At 38.7% G+C, this 20658-nt stretch overlaps 1 protein-coding gene and 1 non-coding gene across 5 annotated transcripts in view; one reads left to right on the top strand and one right to left on the bottom strand.

Moving 5' to 3' along the window:
* Nucleotides 1-20658, bottom strand: part of CDKAL1 (CDK5 regulatory subunit associated protein 1 like 1) — a 643254-nt gene that overhangs the window by 486075 nt on the left and 136521 nt on the right. The window lies entirely within an intron of this gene.
* Nucleotides 18117-18222, top strand: LOC139004567 (U6 spliceosomal RNA). The gene has a single exon (XR_011470441.1). It is a non-coding gene; the product is annotated as a U6 spliceosomal RNA (small nuclear RNA).

Here is a 20658-nt window from a genome sequence, read left to right on the forward strand (position 1 = left end):
TTATTTTACATTTTTAATTAGAAAAAAATGTAAAATTTCTTTGAAAACTGCCCCTAAAAGCTGCAATCTATAATTAATTTTAAACACTCAGCCAATACGAGAAGAAACTATCTTTAGTGGATTTCAAAATTAGCAAGTGGAAATATAATAAAGTTCATTTTCAATATTTAAATTCTAGTTCATTCTTTCATATATCCATTTGTAAAACTGTGAAGAGAAAGTTTGTGGTTTTAAACAGTCAGAATAATACATTAACAGATGGTTTTTAAAAGTTAAAATAATACATTAATAGAAAACAAGCAATACATCAGCTTCTTTTCTTCTTTTTTTTAATCCTCGTCTGAGGATATTTTTGCATTGATTTTTAGATAGAGTGGAAGAGAGAGGGAAAGACAGAGAGAAATGTCAATGTGAGAGAAACATTGACATTTGGTTGCCTCCTGCACGCGCCCAACAGGGCCAGGGCTGGGGAGGAGCCTGCAACTGAGGTACGTACCCTTGACTGGAATCGAACCCAGGACCCTTAGGTCTGCAGGCCGACGCTCTATCCACTGAGCCAAACCAGCTAGGGCTCAGCTTCCTTTCTGTCACCTCCAGTTTGTAGTGTTCAAAAATTACAACTGCACACATCAAAATCCTGAATAATGACCAAGTCACTTACATTAAAGCCTCTAATAGAAAAAAATCAAAAATAAGTCAAGAACTAAAAGACTCTGTAAGATGAAAGAAGTTTAAGGGGTGGTTCTGAGCAACTGCCCATGTCTTCTAAAGAATAACAAAACTCATGATCATGACAGTAGGACTTTGCTTTTTACACTATTTAGGCCTTTCCAGAGCAACTTTCACACGTATCATAGGCTGCCCTGTGATCCGCAGGAAGAACCTATGAGTTAAAGGTGGGATTCTTACTTTAAAAATAAGGAGGAGGTTCAGAGAAGCAAACTGGAAAATAGGATACAAGAATGAGATTGGTCTCTACCACTTAGCAAAAAGGTATACCCTAGAGTACTCCCTTAAAAAACAGAATACATGTAGGAGATCTGTGCCTGCTGACGAAGAATGAGACCTCACTTTAAAATCTGAACCCTAAAAAAGTCTCAACTCGGTTCGCCTTCATTAGAGTGGTAGGCCTAGTGTCGCACACAAGCTGAACTATTTCACACTAGAAGGAATAAGTGTACAACTTCTCTCCAGTACTGGAAGCCACTGGATGCTGAAGACAGGTGATGAGGACACTGGAATAAGTAGAACCATCCTCTCTCTCTACTATGTCAGTTAAAAAATAAGAGAACTAAACAAGTCCAAGGTGTAAGATTTCTAAATTTCAAATCATTATACTCAAAGGAGGGGTGGGTGATGTATTCTGATTTATGCCATACAAGGCTCAGTGAAATCAACTCTCCCTATTTACATAAAATATATTTGAGCATAGATTGCTAGACACCATAACAAAAATAATAGCTAAGGAAAAAATATATTTCTTAAGTATTATTTAGAAAATAAACAGTTTATATTTCTCCAACATGGCTTCTCCCCATTAAGATTCTCAGCAGATGATCTTGTTTCTTATTCCACTGAAAAAGAGAAGAAATCAGGACAGAGCAGCTGTTTCTTTCCACCACCATATCTATCAAACTACCTGCTCTGTATCAACATACAGTCATGCCCTGCATAACGATCAACTGCATTCATGACGGTGGTCCTGTAAAATTACAATGGGACTAAAATATTCCATCACCTGGTGATGGCGTAGCTCAACCACTGCTCACGTGTCTGTGGTGATGCTGGTGTAAACACACCTATGGCTGCCAGCTGTATAAAAGTACTTCACATACCATTATGGAAATACTACTTGATGATAATGAATGACTGCAATGGTTTATGTATTTACTCTTCTATATTTTTTAATTTTTCCACTGTCTCATTAACTTTTTCAGTTTATTTATTCAAATCTGAATACAAATAGGTTCATAAACTGCAACTAGTCAATATGCTCTTAAGTCTTTTTAATCACTAGGTTCCCATTCTATCTATCTATCTATCTATCTATCTATCTTCTTAAAAAAAAAAAATTTACTTACTGAAGAAACTGAGTTGGTTTGTTCTATAAAGTTTCCTAGAATCTGGAATTTTCAAATTACATTCCTATGGTACCATTTACCCTATTTCACCCCTCACCTTATGCTATACTATAGTTGTATTATTATTTTAGAATGCACTCTTTCTACTATTAAAAAATATAGTTTGCTGTAAAACCGTGTGCCATGTTAGGCCAGCAGCAGCCTCACACCTGTCGTGTTTACTGCATCTCTTGACTGCATCATTTTCTTTTGTGCTTGATTTAATCTCATGTTGTTTTGTACATCAGATGCTGTACAGGTGTGTAGCCTGGGAGCAACAGGCTATACCATGCAGCTAGGTGTGTAGTAGCCTATGACATCTAGGTTTGTATACTAGTAAGTGCACTCAATAATGTTCACACAATGATAAAATTAACTAATGATACATTTCTCAGAACATAGCCACATTGTTAAAATGTGAATAACTGTGCTTGTCTACCCCCCTGTGAAAACAGATCAACTGCCCTTACTCTCATGTAAATCTATTACTTCTGCCTGTGTGCTAGCATCCCAGTCCCTCTTGAGTACCCTCCTCCTGTAATAACCCTTTGTAATTACCCTTTCCTTCTACTAAGCAATTTTCCCTCTATAGTGGATCATATCCAATAGCATACAAATATGCAGTGACATCCCATCTTAAAAATACAAAACAAGAACTCTTATTTGATTCTATACCCTCCCCCACTCTGCTCTAGCTCCATTTCTGCTCCCCTTTATAACAAACCTCCTATAAAATGCAATTTGTACTGTCTCACTTCCTTGCCTCTCATTTTGTTTTAAATCCACTCAAATAAGTTTTATATCCCCTTCTCTTCACTGAAACTGCTCATCAAGAACAACCACGAGTTCCCTCAACAAATGCAATGGATCAATTCTCAGTCTTCATCTGGCTCAGTCTCTGAGCAGCATTTACACAGCTGATTACTCCCTCTTCTTGAAACACATCCTTCCCTTGGCTTCTGAGACAAAACAATCCTGGTTGCTTCTACCTCGACTGAGCCTCCTCCGCTGGCTCCTATTCCTTGGTTTTGTACTTCTCTGTATTCCCTAATTCTGTAGGTGATCCTCATTAGTCCCATAGCTTTATATACCAGGAGGATGACTCACAGCTTCATATCTCAAGCCCTAACTGCATATATACCACATATCAAGTCAGGTATCCTGCAAACATCTCAAGTTAAGCATGATTCAAACAGAATTTCTGATTTCTTACTCCCATACCCATCCTACACAAAACAAACGGAAGAAAAACTCCTCTATTCTTTCTCATCTCAGATAAATGATACCAATATATGCCTGATTATCAACCCCTCTTCTAACCAAGCCCTACAAAACAAAAACTAGGAGTACCCTTGATCACTCTTTTTTTCCTCACATTCCATGTTCAATCTACCAAAATAAAGGGTACTGATTCGGCTTTTAAAACACAATTTAATGCCAAAACCGGTTTGGCTCAGTGGATAGAGCGTCGGCCTGCGGACTGAAAGGTCCCGGGTTTGATTCCGGTCAAGGGCATGTACCTGGGTTGTGGGCACATCCCCAGTGGGAGATGTGCAGGAGGCAGCTGATCAATGTTTCTCTCACATCGATGTTTCTATCTATCTATCTCTCTCCCTTCCTCTCTGTAAAAAAATCAATAAAATATATTTTTAAAAAATAATAAAAAAATAAATAAAACACAATTTAAACCCTTGCTTGTACTTCTGTCCACAGCATAATAATTTTAAGGCTCATCTGCCAGCAGTTCACAAAGTTTTGCACCGGCACAAATGTTACCTTTTCCAAAAGGCTTTCCTTACCATCCTACTCTACTCTTCCTATTATCTTACTAAAATCGTGCACTTGGGGGGGGGGGGGGGGGGGTGGAGAGGGAGGAGGGCTTCAGCCCAGCCTGTGCCCTCTCACAAGAGGGCCTAAGCTGGCAGACAGACATCCCCCGAGGGGTCCTTAGTGCTGCCACAGAGGCGGGAGAGGCTCCCACCATTGCCGCTGCACTTGCCAGCCATGAGCCCAGCTTCTGACTGAGCGGGGCTCCCGCTGGTGGGAGCGCACTGACCACCAGGAGGCAGCTCCTGCGTTGAGCATCTGCCCCCTGGGGTCAGTGCACATCATAGCAACTGGTCGTTCTGCCATTCAGTCAATTTGCATATTAGGGTTTTATTATATAGGATGCCTGCCATATTTTCTCATCATCAAATCTATTAAAACCTGAAATACAGTCTTCTATTTTCTAATTTTTATTTATTTACTTCCTACTCCCCCTCTACAAAGCTGAGAAACTCTCTTAATCAACAAGGGCTGACCACTGCAAATTTAGATCTTAGGTTTTCCTCTTATTGTCCCTATAGTAGCCAATATGTTTCCCCATCGTAGACTGTATTATATTTATCACTGTTCTCAATTTCTCTTGGTTTATGTGCAGCTCCTCCTACTAGATTCTAAGCAACATGGTGTTTTCACTATTGCTGGCCAACTCAGATCCCTCCTCTCTACCCACCTCTTATATTCTTGCTAGCAGAAACCTGATTTTGATTGTCATTCATCCTATAAGGCATTATGCTCCGGAAAGAGCCTCTTCACCCCAAAGTCCCAGAGTAGGTAACAAATAGTCTGAGTCAGTTATGATATCCTCATTCTCCTTGCTAGTGAATAACTTTTAGATCTCAGTTTGGGACCCAATTCTAGTCAATGGTATGTAGCAGACCTTTTGGGAACGGTTCTCCTCCCTACTAAAAAGAGAATTATGAGAATTAGTCCTCTCACTACCAGCTGTCATCATGCCTGCATATCATATCAGAAACTATTGCTACAGCAAGAATGTTGCCAGGAACAAACAGAATTGCAGCATGAAACGGTGGAAGGCCCCTGTGTCATAGAAGACATGCTAAATCATGAAATTAATTAACCTAAACTGTCCTTGTCCATCTCCAGACCTCTTGTTATGTGAGAGACTAGAGGCCCGGTGCATGGGACTCATGCACTGGTGATGGGGCATGGCCTGCAGGAATCGGCCCGCTGTGGGAGCGCTGCTCATCCCGGTCAGCCGAGTGGCTGTGGACCTTCCCTCTGAGTGGCTGCTCCCGCTGTGGGAGCACAACTCATCCTGGTCAGCAGAGTGGCGCTCCCATTGTGGGAGCACACTGACCACCAGGGAGCAGCTCCTACGTTGAGCACCTGCCCCCTGGTGGTCAGTGCGTGTCATAGCAACTGGTCGACCAGTCGTACTGCCGTTCAGTCGCTGGGCTTTTATTATATAGGATGATAAAACCCTTATGGTTCAACTAACTTTTGGCTGAGTCTTCTACTACTTATAGCCAAAGGTATCCAAACAGAAATAGCTCCATTCATCAAAACATCCTATATAATAAAAGGCTAATAAGCAAATTGTCCCCTCAACGAGGAGTTCGACCAGGAGTTCAACTGGGAGTTCGATCAGGGGGCAGGGCCGACCAGCCAACCACCCACAGCCCCTCCCCCTGGCCGGCCCCACCCCTGATTGGCCCCAATTGGCCACCCCACCCCGATCGGGGGCGGGGCTGGCCTTCCAACTCCCCCCGGCCCCTCCCCCCAGCCAGCCCTGCCCCCGATCAGTCCCCCACCCCAATCGGGGGCAGAGTCAGCCAGCCAACCACCCATAGCCCCTCCGCAGGCCGAACCCCGTATTGGCCCCCCCCACCCTGATTGTGGGCAGGGCCGATCAGCCCACTGTCCACGGCCCCTCCCCCTGGCCCAATCGGCCCCAATCAGGTGGGCCAGCAGGACCCCACCCATGCACGAATTCATGTATCGAGCCTCTGGTATTAGTATAAATGGTAAAGCCAAACATATTTCCTGCTTCTATTTGACTCCAGTGTCCATATTATCATTACACTATACTACCAGAATTTCAACCCACTCTTTTAATGAATTACAGGTGGCCTAGGGAATCTATGCTTATGCATTTTATCTACAAACTTATTAGTCTGACACCATTCCAAATGCCCAATGCCAAAGACACTCATCTTTGGCTAATGGGGTACTAGAAGTATTGGGGAAATGTTATATGCTTATATCTGCAAAATATCTGCCTCTCTTATGATTAACATGCATAATTCAAAACAGAAATAGTCTTTTCTACAGTCGCTACATGTACTGAGAACAGAATATTCATTTGTGTCTCACAATTTAACAATTCTTTTTAGCTCCCCTCCTTGCTCAAGTAATTTATATCACATATAATCTTAATTCTACTAAAAAGCCAGACCTCAAAAAGAGGTATGACACTAAATTCCCAGGAAAGGAGTAGTTACAACCTAAAGAACAAAAGACATTTTCAGAAACCTAAAGGGGAACTCTTTTACAAATAAAGAAGTAAGGGCCACAGAGGTTGAATATTCTATTAGAAATCACACAGTAAGGGCCAGAACAAGAACCAATTCCTAATTCTCTGCTTTCTCTGCAATTTCATAATGCTTCCAGGGTGCTTATCAAACATTTACTGAGAATTCTTAGCCAAACAAAAATAATCCATTACTGTATGTTCAAGTAAATCAAAAACCTTTTAGTAAGTTAAGGTGACAGATGCACATTACCTTATATATTGACTTTTTATTTTTTAAGTAAGCTTCACTATGTCCTAGCTATCATTTCTACTTTTCCAGTCAACAAGATTTCATTTTATTTAAATAATTTAAGTATACCGGTTGTTATCAGTACAAACACACTTAAGGGGGAGTGATAGTTCTTATTTTTACATATCTACATTCTACTTTATAAGAACAATGTAGCATATCATATTTATTAAAAACTTGGGCAAAAAAGTTGTCACTTTTTTTATTTCAATGTTGTATTTTCTCTAATGAAGCAATTATCATGATAATGTTGACTTCATCCAGCATCCTCTTGGTTATGAACCTAATTATTCTAGGAAGTCTTAGCTTGGAGCTCAGGAAATCAACAATCTTTAATAAATTTATTTATAAAGGTTAATCACGTGGGATTTAGCAAGTGTTGGTTTAATGTCAACATCTATTTCACTTGAGATGATTAGTCCAAACCAATTGCTATAATTCCACCTCCTATGCCAATATTAAGGAAAGAGTAATCCAAAGCCAATTTGGATCAATGATACACAAAGAAAGTCTTGCTCGGGTCTTCAAAGAAAGAAAAGGCAGTCTCTTTCCAACTGTATGTAAACAATGAAAATATGGACTCAATTGTTGTTCCTGTGCTCATAACCACAGAAAAGAACCAGCTTTAAAGATGAAGCCAAGAGAGGAAAAGAATGAACAAAAAACTGGGTCTCTTATGGCAACACTGAATTCAATCAACCCACTCTAAAGCCTTTTTGGACTTGTGAGAATAATCCACTTCCTTATTGTATAAGTGAGCTTCAATTGAGATTTTTGTTACTTGCAGCAAAAAGAATCTTCACTGATAAAGTAGTAAAATCAAGTCTAAGGGACAACAAGAACCATAAAGGGGAGAGATTATAAACCTTCAGTATTATAAGAAGAAACACTCCAAAACACTTTCTCTCTCATTAAATGGTTCAATTACCACCCAAGATTCAGGGATTGTCTACAGAGCAAAAGAACCACAAGACTCTCCCTAACTAAGATCTGATTTTGTAAACTACCAGGAGACTAAAGCATTTCTATTTATTTCTTAAAAACAATTATTAAGCCCAATCAATTTAATAATATAAAAACTTTTTTAAAAAATCAGTTACTAGGCACCCAACACACTTCCAGACTCTGTGGACATGACTAAACAAAGCAGAATGCCTGTCCTTGAAGCTACATTGCAATATGGAGAGAAAAATAATTAACAAGTAAGTACATATCTTCCTCCTAGATTTAGTTCTACAGTATAAAAATCATGAAATACCCAAGCAAGTTATATCATGACCAGTATCTGAACATTATGAACATCTAGGGTAGAAACAAACAAGACTTCATGAAATGCTTTCACTCAAGTGAAAACAAAGTTTGAGGCAAGACCTGAGAACATGAAGAAAAACTAAATGTATGCATATATGCATAACCCATGGACACAGACAATTGGGTGGTAAAGGCCTGGAGTGGGGGTTGGGCTAGAAGAGATCAATGGGGGAAGAGAGGGGGTCGGAATGGGACATATGTAATGCTCTCAACAATAAAGATTATAAAAATTTTACAAAAGAAGGAGGAGGAGGAGGAGGAGGAGGAGGAGGCGGCGGCGAAGGAGATGATGATGATCAAAAGAAAGAAACTGGACCAAAATTGTAGAAGAGAAAAAAGAAAGGGTACAGAAAAAAAAAAAAACAAGATTATGAAATCATCAGGACACATACACTCAGAATGAAAAATAGGAATTTAAACAGCATCTTTTTCAACTCTTTCTCATTAGAAACAAGACAGAACAAATGGGATGATAAGCCAATTAACAAGGTCTAGACCCCAAAATCTTTTAACACCTCTTTTTTTAAAAACATATCTCAGACTAGAAAAAAACACCAAAGTTCCCAGCCCACATCATATACCAGTAGTCCCTCTAAACCACAGATGACGTTCCAAAACCCACCACACTGTAACCCCTGATCCAGGTTTGAGCTAAATTCAAGACTCATGAGATGGCCACAAGGGCAAGAAATACTTTTTATGACCTCATATACAAAAGGAGATAAATTCCTGTTGCCTTTTCTGTCTCTTATATGTAATTAATTAGGACTTGTAAAGAGAGGGAAAATTTTTTAAAAGAAAGAAAATATTAAAGTGATAAACACAAAATTTGTATTTAGCATTACAAGTTATCCAAAACTTCAATATTTCCTTAGTAGGAAAGTCTCTGACTAGGTACTATCAGACAACTGAACTGAATGCCATGGCTTATTTTCCCAGAAGAAATATAAAGAATTGCTAAGTAGCTATTGAAGTATTTAACAGTTTCAAGTAACAAAGAAAAGTAAGTAAGTTACTGGGATAAGTCATAAGCACTTGACTAAATGGCTCACTCTTTTATAGTATGTAATTTAAATTATTTTAGACACAATCAACAATTACAATTTTCAAGTGTTTTCCCTACCCTTATAGTACATTATATATTAAAATGGTTTCAGAATGCACATCACTTCAGGAAAGCCAGAAACTTCGCCTATAGAGAATTTTTAACCCCAAAATGCTTTAAAATGAACATATTAAAAGATCTTTGGTAGGAAGCTTTAAGGTTTTTTTTTAATACAAATAGTAATTCAATTTTTAAATATTGAGTTTTTATTTTGTATGAGGCACCATACTGGCCACAGTTAATGCGATTTAAATACAGGAATCATCCTTAAATATATATGAAATTCTTGGCTATCCTTGATCATAGAGGAGAGTAAAAATGGTCATGCCTTATAAACAGAGTGACCATATGTCTTTGTCTACGCCTCTTATGCCAGCATAATTATTACGGGCTCTCTGTCACACTCAAAAGTGTCCCTGGTTAGTCACTGAATTACAGTTACCCCACCAGAGTGAGTAAGCAGACAGGTGCTATGTGGTAGCTAGTTACCATAATGCCAAATACTACTAGATTTCTTTTTTATGTTGTAGATAAGAATAGGCTCCTGCCAGATAAAATGTAAAGACTCAGATGTTATATCAACACGATAAAAGCATTCTGTGATTGCTGAATAATAACTTTAAAAGGGATTTGTTTTCTTAATTCAAACACCCAGTAGTCAAATACTCCATCATTCTGTGCTCCCAGATTAATGGTCGCAACTAACCCAAGCAGATCTCAACAGCCACATGACCAACGAAAGAACCAAAACACGGGGGCCACTTGCCAGACTGTCACAAGAACAAAGGCCTAGCAGGTGGCCATCCACTGCTCCAAATTAAATCATGCTGCACAGAACATTATCTTCATCATTGTATAATGTTGTTTTTGTGTAATGTTACTCCTCATATCCAATTTTCAAAATTAAGACAAAATTGTTTTCAACGACAGGCCAACCACAATAGGAAATAGCACAATGATCCAAATAACATTGTTCAAGACTGAGTGAAAAGGGCCCTTCCCAGGTCACAGAAGTAATCACCGAACCCTACCCACCCGTCACCCCAATATTTGTTCAATGAAGCACTGCAGTATCTGGAACAAATCCTGAGGCCTAGTTAAACACCAGGTGGTATACTAGGGTAATTTTTTTAAGTAACAGATGGCTCAAACTTTTCATCTTTATGACATGCAGTGCAGGACTTATGCAAGTAAAACTGTCTTCCAAGTACTTTATACAAGCAATACAATTACTCATGTGACTCATCGCTTCACATCATAGAGAGCAGCAGGGGAGACAGATGCTGTGCTCCTGGGTTATTTATTACTTTGTACAACAGATAGATAAATGACACATATAAACACAGATATACATATATATTTAAATATAGCTATAGATTTGATGGTATTGTTTCCTCTGTTGTAAAATTAGGGGGCTAAGTTAACTAAGTCAAACACTTTGGTTTGAGTAAATAAAAGTAAAATGTTGCAAATCTGAAATAAAGTCAGAGTAAGGGAGAAGGTGTGCCCAGTTTCATTAAAATTTGAAGTGTAGAATATTTAGAAATTTAAAAGTAGAAAATAGACAGAAGCTGGTTGGGTCAGCCTATCAGCATCTGATCACTACCTCAAATTCTCACACACACACACACACACACACACACACTAATGTAAAGCAAAGGAAGTTAGAATAAGTGATTTTTCCCCCCTTTCCTTCCTATTTTCCCTCATCACACAACCCTCCAGCCAATGTCCAGCAACAAAGAGCCCCACATTAGGTACAGCTAGTGAGAGAGTGGGTATCACTAGATACAGCACCACAATTAAGGCAAAGGAAGCCTCACAGGAAGCAGCATGTGGTTTTAGGTAGAGAAAGTCCACCTGTCCCAAATGGTATTTCCTGGCCTTCACCACCTCCTACTGCCCTGTAAAGTGAGGAGCAAATGGGTGGTCAGGGACATGACTTTCCCCACTACATCAGCTTTCCTGTGGCTGATAATTATGGACATGAGTACCCTCAGGTAAGACTTGCTGCCCTGGAAGAGCTGGTGACAAGATTAAATGTTTGGCAACACCAATAACTGTCTCACCTGTAGATCCAAATTATAAAACAACTCTATGATCACAGACTGTCTTACCCACCACAGGGGACAAAGGGACACAGGTAGCAAATAGAAAAGTAATTCTAAGCTGACTCAAGAAGGGTGTGCTGCTGAAACAAGTGTACCAAGGAAAATAAACAGGATAGATAGATTTTTACTGGAAATTAGATCTGCTCAAAACTTCCACCAGAGTCCTCTGAGATCCATGAAATATATAGAGACTCCTAATACATTTTAATTTTGCCTGAAAATCAAATTACCGTGTATATTATTGCTCCTGAGTAAAAATGAGTCCTGAATTTTAGCAAATTCTGCAGAAGAACTTTTTAAACCCAACCTATTTACGTGAGGGGTCCTTCCTGGTGAAATACTTGTCTGAATGCTACACATTTAATTTGTCTTGTCTTTCTATGGCATATCAATAATCATTACTAACTGCTGCATCTCAAAAAACCTGTACTATTTCAAATACAGTAGCTTTAATAGTTGTGATTGATGGTGTTCTTTATATAATGTGTATTTTCGTGTAATATTATTAAGCCAGAAACAAATTTTCACTTATTGATACCTACCTGTGTTAAAAGTAAATCACCATAAAAATATGCTCAGTGATAAAATAAAGTACCATATAAATATTGTCATTTATAAAATAAAAAATAAGTCAATTATTTTTAAATATGTACTTTTGTTAAAGCATATTATATAAGCCCTTAGTTAATTAGTTCATACTTGATGTCAGCTACCTAACATTCCTCACAATTATAAATACCATGATCAGTGTTCCTACAATTTCAGGAACTTGATCGTTTTGTACAACACTTCCAGGAAAAATTAACAGTTAGAATACAGCTGACTTTTAAATTTACAAGTATTAATTATCATTCTGCTTCTATCCTCCCCTTAACCCTAGTACAATGAAAAAATATTGAAGGCCATTCACATTTTAATTGAATGTGAATTGTTATTTTCATTTTAGTCAAGCTTCTGACCCATTTATTTTAAACCTGATATTCGCTGCAAATTAACCAAATGGCCACCCTGTAATGGGTAGGGGCACACCATAAATTCAATGACTTATACAGGTCTCAGGGCACTAGACTATACTATGTAGAATTCCATTTTGAAAGAGAAAATCGTAAGGTGATTCACAGAAGTGATATTTAATTTGAGGAACAATGAACAAATTAACTCTATTATATCCTGAGTTCTGGTTTAGAGAAATCTTCCATAGATTCTTATATTCTGGTCTACACTGCTGCCACTTCATATAGAATTTACCTGGTCCTATGTGGCTTTACCTCTATTATACATTCAGAGCCATCCATTAGGCAAAAAGCAAACTTATCTCCTACCATTCTCCCTCTGGCTCCTACACCAACCACACAGCCTCTCTTTGCTATTCCCTGGACAACCAAGCACACTACTACCCCTGTGCTTTTTCAATGCTATTTCCTCTGCTGGGGATATTCTTTCCTCAAATATGCCCACTGCTCATTACTGTACTCATTCAGGGCTCTGCTCAAATTTGATTTTATCAGAGAAATTTTTCTTGAACATGCTTTCCAAAATAGCATCCCCCATCTCTCCAAAGACCTTGCTTTCATTTTCTTCATAGCATTTGTTAACCAACTTACATGTTATCTCTCTTTTCCAACTAATGTTGGATAAGCTATGTGTAAAGCTACATTTAAATGTAAGCTCCATAAAAGACGAAAATTTGCTTTATTCACTGCTTTATCCCCATGACTTAAAAGAGCACTTGGTACAGCTCACTAAATAATTAAGCCCATGAATGTTTGTTTATTGTTTTTCCCCTTGCCATGTCAGCTCACTAAGTATTCTGTTTTATTCAGTGCTGAACTCCCAGTGCTGAGAACAGTGTTAACTCTTGAAGACACTCACCATGCTGAATGAACCTCACAATACACACCTGCTTTTTTCAAATGTTATCAAAATTAAAAGCAATAAAGACATAAGTTTATTCATGTTTAAGTTGATCATTAAATGAAAGTTCACTATTTCCCCAATAACTAAAACTTTTAGCAGTCTTCAAAATTTAAATTAATAATGAAATGGACCATATGTACACATTTGTTCATTAAATATATTCCCAAAAATATTGTGTAAAATTAATTAAATAACATTATACTCTTCCCTCCAAAAAGCTGTAGCCCAAAACATAACAAAATTTTTATTTTACTAATTTTTACTATTACATCATGTTTTACCAACTATATTACTTCATACTATAACTTGAATAAAATTTAAGTACTCAACCAACTATATTACTTCATATTTTCCTGTTAACTTATTATAATCCGCACCAGAAATAGCTATAGTCAATGGCATAATAAAATTGTAGACCAACTGTAATCTTTATAAACATTATAAACTTTCATTCCATTCAAATGAAACAATAACTCTATAAATACTTGCAAAATAACCAAAATATATATATATTTTTTTTGAAAACCAATCATATGTCTAATTCCCTTTGTTTTAAATAAAAATAACTTAGAGTACATAGAGGGCTGTTTTTTCTCTTTTGGATAAAATCACCTATACCAAGAGTCAGCATATTTTTTTCTATAAAGTATCAGATAATAAATATTTCAAGTTTTGAGGGCCATATGATCTCTGTCACAACTATTCAACTCTGCCCTTACACTGTGAAAGCAGCCATGGAAAGTATATGTAAACTAATGGGTGCAACTATGTTCCAATAAAACTTCATTTACAAAAACAAGCAGCATGCTAGATTTGTCCTGCAGGCCATAGTTTGCAAACCCCTGGTCTACTCCACTCCTTTTCTAATAACTTTATTTAACAAAGCTCAGAACCACCCAACTTATAAGTAAGCTATGTGCCAAAAGTCAACTTACAATGGAGGTGGGTGTTTTTTATTAATTTTTCATATATTTTACTAGTGAGATTCTTAGACAAATTCAATTCAACTCTACTCCAGTTCTTCTCTCTCCTCCTATCTAGAAACAAAGAAAGAGCATACTTATTCCATAGATTCTGGGTCATAAGAATTGAAACACCAGAGTACAAAGGCATGTGAGAGAAGGAGGAAGAAGAGAACCATTCCTTTTGTCCTATCTAGGAAAATTTTAATTTCTGGGATCCTCCTACTTCCTTTGTCCATTTTGTCAAGGGTCTCATTGCCATCAGTCCCTCTTAAGTCACCTACTATGACACTATATCATGATTTGCCCTCTTTTTTCTTTGTTCTCCCTGTCAGGAAATAAAACCTTAAATATTTTAAAGCCCAACAGTAAGTCCTGTAGCTCTTTCTCTTCATATGCCCAGAGCTTTAAAAATGTCTATATTCCTTTTGTTTGTTTGTTTGTTTGTTTTATTAATCCTTACCCAATATTTTTCCATTGATTTTTAGAAAGAGTGGAAGGGAGGAGGAGAGACAGAGAGAAACATTGCTTGGTTTCCTCCCACATGTGCAGGATCAAACCTGCAACCAGGTATGTGTTCCTGACCAGAATCCCCATGCCCTTGACCAGAAACCCAGACCCTTCCGTCCGCAGGCCGATGCTCTATCCACTGAGCCAAACGGGCTAGGTCTCTATATTTCTTTTTTAATCAAACTCTCATCTTTCAATAAAGCTGATTTCTACAAAAAAAAAAAAAAATGATGAGAAAAACTGATTAAACTAAAACATATTAATATGTAAGTTAAAGGACTAGTAATCATTCAGAAAATTCCTAAACTATTCCAGGTCCTGGGATATTTACTTTACTAAGGGTGGTTGAGGGACCATAACTCTAAGTTCTAGTGGATATAGTTCTCATAATAGTGAAGAGAAAACACAGGCACTAGGAGAAATAAGAGGTAGAGAGCATGGAGGGAACATAGCACAAGGCAAATCAATGGTAACTGGATCAAGGCTCCACAAATCTCTCCTAAAAACTGTCCTTTTCTCCAGGTTTGTCCACTCTTAAACCCACACATCTTCTAGTCCAAGGGTCATTAACTCAAATGTCTACAGGCAAGTAAGGGAAGTGAATAAACAACAGAGAATAATAAGGACTGGAGAAAGCCTAGTAGAAAGGGGCAGCTGCTACTCAGTTCCAGCCAATTGCAGGAATACAGGCCCAGGGTTGCCTTATCATCAGATTTTCCAAAAAAGTCAGAAATACATTTTTAAATTTAAAATTGTCAAAATTTTAAAATACTATGCAAGCCAAAGAAACCCCATCTATAGGTTAGATTGGGCCCACAAGTCATCAGCCTTTTAATTCTGCCCTAGCAGAACCCTGTCCTTTGTAAACTTTCCAGGGTAACAATATGGTATGTGGAGGGGCTATGGCAGCAGGCAGCCTTCTTTATAGAGCAGCAACAAATCAGGTCATTTTGAGTTAGGGAACTGCCTAATGGAATCTGAAGGTGATAAAATGTCATTAGAAATTGCATTACTCTCCATAAAGACCTAGAAAAGTACAATTCAGGTATTCCCAAGATATAAATAATTAAATTGCTTTCCTCTTCACAAAAGTCAGATATGCTCATAAGATTAAAAGTTAAAATGTTTTACAAGTAGATGTCATATGTAACAAAAACAAAAAAAAACCAGACCACCCTCCTTAGGTATTATTGCTGTATACCATTTGGTGTTGAGTGATTTATTTCAGTCAACATGTGAGTCCATTTTAAAACTCATCAACACAAGTTCCATCTGGCCCTGAAGCTGTACAAAAGGTGACTCAATGGGCAGTTTTCTTTCTCAATATTCTGTATACGTTTCTCCCTTTGCAGCTGATATCTAGTCTCAATCAGTAGAATCTTTCTGTAATAGAGGTGAATTTCATACTATAAAACAAATCTGAGCTTGCCAGAAAAGTAAGGCTACTTAACCCAGGTCTGACCTGCCACAGGCCAGGCCTGCCAGCTGCTGTGCAACTCCTGTTCTAGTTTCTGCCCAGGCCTGTAATTATTTACAGTTTTGCACCTGTCAAAATCTTGAAACAATGGCTTTCCTTGTTTCTCAGGGTTTATAGACAGTTAAATCTACTCAGCTTAAAAACTGAACGCGTAAAGCACACATGTTAAAGGGGTCATTATCCGTGAGTTTTTACAATTTTTAACGTAAGTAAAATAGAAATGAAGGGGGAAACATAAATTAGGTTTTGATGGTTAATAAATAAAACATTAAAGTAGCTATTCTCAATCTTCATGAATATAGGAATTATCTATGTGTTGTTAAAAAAAATGCTTAATACAAAAGCCAGGCCTCCAATATCAGAACTTAGAAATTGAGTGACGACTTCATCTTTAACATTTGATTTGGAAAATATGTTTTCAAAAATATCAAGTAAAAATAACACAATAATATAATGAACCATCACCATCATATTAAAAGACTGATCAGTATTACTACAATTCAATCTATATTTGGGGGGAGGGGCTATTAAATAATTTAGTAGACAGGTAAGATTAAACTACTAAGTAAGTCAAAAGAAGGAAAGATAAATGATGCTGAAAGTAGTTCTCTGGGCTACCCTACCACTCACTAAGAGACATGAGTCTTCTCACTACAGCTGATTCTGCAACTGAGAGAGACTGAGAGCTGTGGCTGGCTGAGCTTTTATTTCTTCTCCTAAGTTATGCAACTCTATCCAGAAGGTGTATATTTCTTTAAGAAATCAGCAGCTCTGAGTAAACAGGGTACATCTGGTGAACACATGTCCACGTACAGGTAAACACATGATTTCAGTAATTACTTCCAACACCATCTGTCAAGCAGGTAGTTCAAAACCTACTCAACAGGAAAGGCAGTTTAAAGTAATTTTTAAGCAAGTACTCTTCTCATCTGCTTAATAAAAGTAAAGATCAAAATATAACCTAAAAGCCTGTCTGCTCTATCCCGAACTTACCCAGGGCAGAGGCAGGCAGGTTCATTCTTGTTACTAAAAAAGATGATAATCCTACATTGGCTAAGAAATACATGAATCTGATTAATTATCCTCCAAAGAAAGTTTCCTATGATTAAAAATGGCAGTAATTTATTCATTACTAATCAATAACTAACAAGACTAGTCTCTGTAACACATTAAAGTGTGCCACCTGTCTGCAAAACACATCACCATTAATTAAGGAATAAACTATTCTAGTGACAAATGCTTTCAAGTGTTTCTCAGTATCATTAACTCAGCTTGAAAAACATAAACCTTAATGCAAAAGAGCACAGGGAAAGAAAAAATATAGCAGCAGAGGAAAAGAAAAAAATATCCAATTAAAAATTTTTCTGACTTCTAAAGATTGGTTGAGAGACTTTGAAAAGATTATTGCAATTTGACCTTGATGAATATCTATATACCATTGGCCTGTTCATTTCTCTGATTTATATCAGTCAAATGTTAAAATAAAGTAAATACAACCAACTCTCAAACATCCAAAGTGATGTATGACAGGAAAACCAAAGGCTGAATTCCCCCAAATAAATTTAAATTTTTCTTTTAGATTCAGTTCCCTCGCCTAATCTTTACCACAATTTTTACCATGGCAGAAGTGACTGACTTAAATTCCACCTTCTTGTTCTCCCCATTTCTCCCTTCTGAGATCAAAATATTAAAAGCAAAATTATTTGTATCTACTCCTGATGTGATATAGTAAGAATGGTACTTCTCCTCTGAAATCTTCCTCCTAAAAACCCATAACCCTACTCTAAATATGAGAAAAACATCAGAGAAACGCAAACTAAAGGACATTCCACTAAACAGCTGATATTCTACAAAACAGTATTCCTTAAAAGTGTCAAAAACAAGGATCATCTGACAAACTGTCACAGACTAGATGGGACAAAGAAGACAGGACAATTAAGTGCACTGCAGTACCCTGGATGAGATCTTGGAACAGAAAAAGGACATTAGGGACGTGCTTGCTTCGGCAGCACATATACTAAAATTGGAAAGATACTGAGAAGATTAGCATGGCTGTGCAGAAGGATGACATGCAAATTCGTGAAGCGTTCCATAATTGAAAAAAAGAATAAGGACATTAGGGGAAAACTAGTGAAATCTGAATGAAGTGCGGTATTTACCAGTAGTTAACAGTAATGTACCAATGTTAATTTCTTAGATGGTACAAATGTAATATCCTATACAATAAAAGCCTAATATTCTAAGTGTCTGATCAACCGGTTGGCCGTTCAACCAATCAAAGCGTAATATGCTAATGATATGCTAAGGCCGCTCAACCACTCGCTTTAACATGCACTGACCACCAGGGGCAGACAGTTGATCAGTCAAACAGTCGTTATGACGTGCACTGACCACCAGGGGCAGAGGCTCCGACTAGTACTGGCCAATTGGGACTGAGCGAGAAGGGTCGGACATGCCCTGGAGCCCTCCCAGGGTCCCTCCCTGGCTGGCCAACCTTCCGTGTCCCTCCCTGGCCCCGATCATTCACCAGTGGGGTCCCTCAGCCTGGCCTGTGCCCTCTCACAATCCAGGACCCCTCAGGGGATATCAGAGAGCCAGTTTCAGCCTGATCCTGCAGGCCAGGAAAAGGGACCCCAATGGTGCACGAGTTTGTGCACCAGGCTTCTAGCCTATATAATAAAGGCCTAAGCGACTGTTACGGCAGAACAACCAGAACGACCAGTTGCTATGATGCGCGCTGACCACCAGGGGGCAGACACTCAAATGCAGGAGCTGCCCCCTGGTGTTCAGTGCGCTTCCACAGGGGGAGCATCGCTCAGCCAGAAGCCATGCTCACAGCTGGTGAGCACAGGTGCCACGGCGGGAGCCTCTCCCGACTCTGCAGCAGCAGACACAGTGGGCCAGATTAAGCATGAGCAGCGCCCGGCCCTGTTTCGGACTCTTCCCTGGCCGCCTGCTGCTTGGCACACTGCTACATCCCCCAAGGGGCCCAGACTATGAGAGGGCTCAGGCCAGGCTGAGGGACAACCCCCCGCCCAGTGCACAAATTTCGTGCACCAGGCCTCTAGTAGTAATATAAGATGTTAACAGTAGAGGAAAGTAGGTAAAGGGTATAAAGAAACTCTTACATTATCTTTGTGACTTTTCTGTAAATTTAAATTATTCTAAAATAAAATGTTTGTCTAAGATTTTGTTCAATAGGGATTCTGAATGTTCATTTGTTCAACCAAAATTCGTTTACCAGACACTATATTACAGCCATGCACAATGTAATACACTGGGGACCCCACCATGAGATAGTCAATGGTGAATACACTCTAGGACAGCAATTCTCAACCTGTGGGTCTCGACCCCTTTGGGGGTCGAACTACCCTTTCACAGGGGTCGCCTAAGACCATTGGAAAACACATATATAATTACATATTGTTTTTGTGATTAATCACTATGCTTTAATTATGTTCAATTTGTAACAATGAAATTGGAGGTCACCAGAACATGAGGAACTGTATTAAAGGGTCGCAGCATTAGGAAGGTTGAGAACCACTGCTCTAGGACAGTGGTCGGCAAACTGCAGCTAGGCAAACAGCAGCTCGAGAGCCACATGCGGCTCTTTGGCCCCTTCAGTGTGGCTCTTCCACAAAATACCGGCTCTTCCACAAAATACCGACTTCTGTGCATGGACCACGAAGTTTCAATCGCACTATACGTGCGCGCCCACACGTGGTATTTTGTGGAATAGCCACACTCAAGGGGCCAAAGAGCTGCATGTGGCTCGCGAACCGCTGTTTGCCGACCATGGCTCTAGGACATCACAAAATTGGGACTAAAATCCACCACTGATAGGAAGATGAATGAAAAGCAGGTGAGTATGAAACAAGGTAACTCACTGATATAAAGCATACAAATAATTACTCCAAGAGTCACAAGTTTGATCCCTGGCCCTACAAATAATTACTCCAAGAGTCACAAGTTTGATCCCTGGCCCTATTCAAGGCAGCCAGTCGATGGCTCTCTCTCTCCTCTCTCTCTCTCCTCTCTCTATCTCTCTCTCTGTTTCTCCTCTCTCTATCTCTCTCCCTCCCTCCCTCCCTCCTTCCCTGCCTCCTTCCTTCCATTCCACCCTCCCACGCTCTCTAAAAAGCAATGGAAAAACTATCCCCCAGTGAAGATTAACAAAAAAATAATAAATAAATCCTTGACCATAAAGAATGAGATATGGCCCTAAACAGTTTGTCTCAGTGAATAGAGCATCAGCCTGCGGACTGAAGGGTCCCAGGTTCGATTCCGGTCAAGGGCATGTACCTTGGTTGTGGGCACATCCCCAGTAGGGAATGTGCAGGAGGCAGCTGATCGATGTTTCTCTCTCATCGATGTTTCTAACTCTCTACCCTTCTCCCTTCCTCTCTGTAAAAAATCAATAAAATATATATTTTTTAAAAAGAATGAAACATGTTTATGTAGTTCAAATTTCAATTCTAAGAGTATCCAGCAGCCCTACTCAAGAATGCAAAGACCAAGGCACTCTAACAAGAATC

This window comes from Myotis yumanensis, unplaced genomic scaffold, assembly GCF_028538775.1.
Source record: "Myotis yumanensis isolate MYYU_CA2020_CCGP unplaced genomic scaffold, mMyoYum1.0.hap1 SCAF_2, whole genome shotgun sequence".
NCBI lineage: Eukaryota > Metazoa > Chordata > Mammalia > Chiroptera > Vespertilionidae > Myotis > Myotis yumanensis.